This window comes from Myotis daubentonii, chromosome 6 (assembly GCF_963259705.1).
Source record: "Myotis daubentonii chromosome 6, mMyoDau2.1, whole genome shotgun sequence".
In the NCBI taxonomy this organism is placed as follows: Eukaryota; Metazoa; Chordata; class Mammalia; order Chiroptera; family Vespertilionidae; genus Myotis; species Myotis daubentonii.
In genome coordinates this window covers 71634550-71637688 of record NC_081845.1, presented here as the reverse complement: position 1 = coordinate 71637688, position 3139 = coordinate 71634550, and the positions used below count along the sequence as shown (strand labels likewise).

Genomic DNA, 3139 nt, shown 5'->3' with positions numbered 1-3139 from the left:
CATATAAGTTCTTTGGTTGATCTTTTTTTTAAAACATATTTTTATTGATTTCAGAGAGGAAGCAAGAGGGAGAGATAGAAACATCAATGATGAGAGGGTATCATTGATTGGCTGCCTCCTGCTAGCTCCCTGGGTATGGAGACCAGAACCTAGGCATGTGCCCTTGACCAGAATCGAACCCGGGACCCTTCAGTCTACAGGCCGATGCTCTATTCACTGAGCCAAACCAGCTAGGGCTGGTTGCTCTCTTCCTACCCACCCTCTCCCATCTTCCCTCTTAGCATTTTTTTTTTTTAGGGTGTGGCAAGCCGGCACAGCCATTGCATACTCAGCCCCACATTGGGTGCCTTATGTGCCGAGCCAGCTCAGCCAGGTTCAGTGAGCCTGAGAGGGGGCAGTGAAGGATTGAGAAAAGACAGACAAGACTATGAAAGCTGGGTCTGGGTGGGACGCTGTCTTCTCTGATGGAGAGCTAGTGATAGTGCCATGGACTACAAGCTGTGTCTTTATTTTATAGCCAGATTCCATGAGGCAAAGTAAGGGAGTGGTCAATATGTTTACACTGTTCTAATCTACTCAATTACATGCACCTGAACTCTATCAAGTCCACATTACTCAGACACGTGGGGCCACGTGTTCCGACCAGAGTTTCAAGCTTACAGCTATAACTGTTGGTTATAATTGTGCTGGGAGGGCTCTGCCATCCAACCTGGGACTTGCACGTGGCCATGAGAGGACTGTGCCCTCTCATTAGTCCAAGGCTTGAACCTATCCAAACACTGTAGCCGCTCTCCACATTAGGGCCTTCCGGTGAAAGCCGGAAGACCTGCTGGACAAATTCAAAAAGAGCTGTAAGCACTTGAGCATTTTTTAAAAATGTATTTTTATTGGTTTCAGAAAGGAAAGGAGAAGGAGAGAGATAGAAATATCAATGATGAAAAAAACCATTGGTTGGCTGCCTCCTGCACGCCCCACACTGGGAATTGAGCCTGAAACCCGGGCATATTGCCTTACCAGGAATCAAACCCTTATCCTCCTGGCTTCTAGGTCAACGTTCAACCACTGAGTCATGCCAGCCAGGCCAGCATTTTTTTTTTCTTTCATAAATTTACTAAAATTTCTCTAACATGGTAAGTTTTTCCCAGCTCGACTAAAGGGATTTTCCATCTAATGACTTTTCATTTGAGCTTTATTCTATTGAATTCCTTTAGGATTGGATTTTGTTTATAGCAATAATCTTATTTTTTTTTCTTAATGCTTTTGAAATAGGAATTTTGAGGGGTGAAATAGGCAGGTTTAGGAAATTTTTAAAATTAAGGGGGTCCATGGAAAAAGCACAGGGCTACAGAGTAGCAGAAGGTATATTTCCATAGAATAGGGGACCTGAAAAGCTGCAACAGGTATATTTCCATGAATGAGGGAGCTGGAAACAGCAAAAGATCTATATTTACAAAATAAAGGGAAGGAAGCCATTCATTCAAAAGGAGAAGAAATCCTAAAAGGGAATAGGAAAACAATAAGAAAGGAGGGGAGGAAATGTGAGGTTCCACCTTTGAGCCCAGGAGTTACTATAGTAACCAGTCTAAGGGAATAGTGACCAATCAGAGGGGATATCAAGGCACAAAGATCTGCAGCCTTTATAAGCTGTAGGAAAAAGGAGCTCAGTGGGACTCTTTCCTTTTCCCCACGTGGGAGTTGTTCTTCAATAAATTTCCACCTTTGCTATACCACCTTCTGTCTGGGGATTCATTCTTTGACTCCGTCCGACAAGAGCCCGGGAACTAGTCTGCCCAGGAGAATACTGTGTGTTTTCCAGTCCAAAAATTGCGTTTCATAAGCACTGAGCCAAACTGGCCAGGGCTAAAAAACAATTAAAAAAAAAGATTGTAAAACAAAGTTTTGAAGGGTTGATGAGTTAGGGCAGGGGCTGGAATTCTAGGATTCCAGTAGAATTAGGACAACCTAAATTTCCTTTGTGGGCAAGCATTTAGAATTTGGAGTGCTTGAAATATCCGAAGACTGGAGAGAGTTACAGAAAAGATCTTCACCACATGCCTGTAAACTATTATTCTACTCCGTACAAATTTTAAGATGTGGCCTGTGGTTGGCGTGAGGCTTAAATCAACAAAGGTTTTCGAAGAGCACAGCAGGTGCTGGCTGCCATTTAAAATTTCTTTTTTATTGCTGACAGTATGGCTGTCAGAGGGCACTGTAATGGTCCTTGCAGATAGCAGACGTAATTCCTGTCCTTCACGGGTGCATTTTGAAAAAAAAAAAAAAAAGTTCATTTGGTCAGGGTGATGACTAGCAAGTTACTCGGAGTGCTTAGTAAAGGCTGAGATAGGGGTCAGTCCAAACTGCTGTTGGAAACACATAAGCTAGAGTGGTGGTTTTTCAACTTTTTGGTCTCAGGACCTTTACACACACTCTTAAAAATTACTGAGGGACTTCCAAGAGCTTTTGTTTATATGGGTTAGTTACACTTATTGACGTTTACCCTCTTAGAAATTAAACCTAAGCAAAATGACATTTGAAAACAATTCGCTGTGATCACATATAGCTATGATGAAAAACATTTTCCCCAAAACTTAATAGAGTGGCACTGTTTTACATTTTTGCAAATTTCTTCAACGTGTGGCTTATGAGATGGCTGAATTCTCATTCTTGCTTCCTTATCGTTTTGGTTTAAAGAGATCAAAAAAGTTTGGCCTTATCCATATGGAATGGCAAAAGGACTCAAGAGTCTCTGAGAAGTCTTGGGGACCTCTCAGGGGGTGCCCCGGCCACACTTTGAGAACTGCTGACTTGGGCCAGAAATGTTTCTTGGAGGCGGCAACTTGAGTCCTGAAGGACACCAGCCATTGAGGGTGGAGGTGGCTCCGGCTGGGACTTCTGTGCCGCGCCAGCAGGGGCTCTTGGGCAAGAGGCTTTCCTTTTTCCTTCTCTGCAAAGTACCGGGGAGCAGATCTGCCCCTCGATATCACACTAACGATGAAGCCTCGCTGCTTATTACACCCGAGAAAAAGAAGACCATCCCTTCGCCTCTCCCCTTCCGGCTGCCGGCGAGGTGAAAGCTAGAAGCCCGCGGGCGGTACGCGGTCGTGTAAAAGCTTAGGAACCGGGCGGAGGCGAGTCGGAG

At 44.2% G+C, this 3139-nt stretch overlaps 1 non-coding gene across 1 annotated transcript; it reads right to left on the bottom strand.

Moving 5' to 3' along the window:
• Nucleotides 1–798: 798 nt before the first annotated feature.
• On the bottom strand, nucleotides 799–861 carry LOC132237784 (U7 small nuclear RNA). The gene has a single exon (XR_009453616.1). It is a non-coding gene; the product is annotated as a U7 small nuclear RNA (small nuclear RNA).
• Nucleotides 862–3139: the final 2278 nt, after the last annotated feature.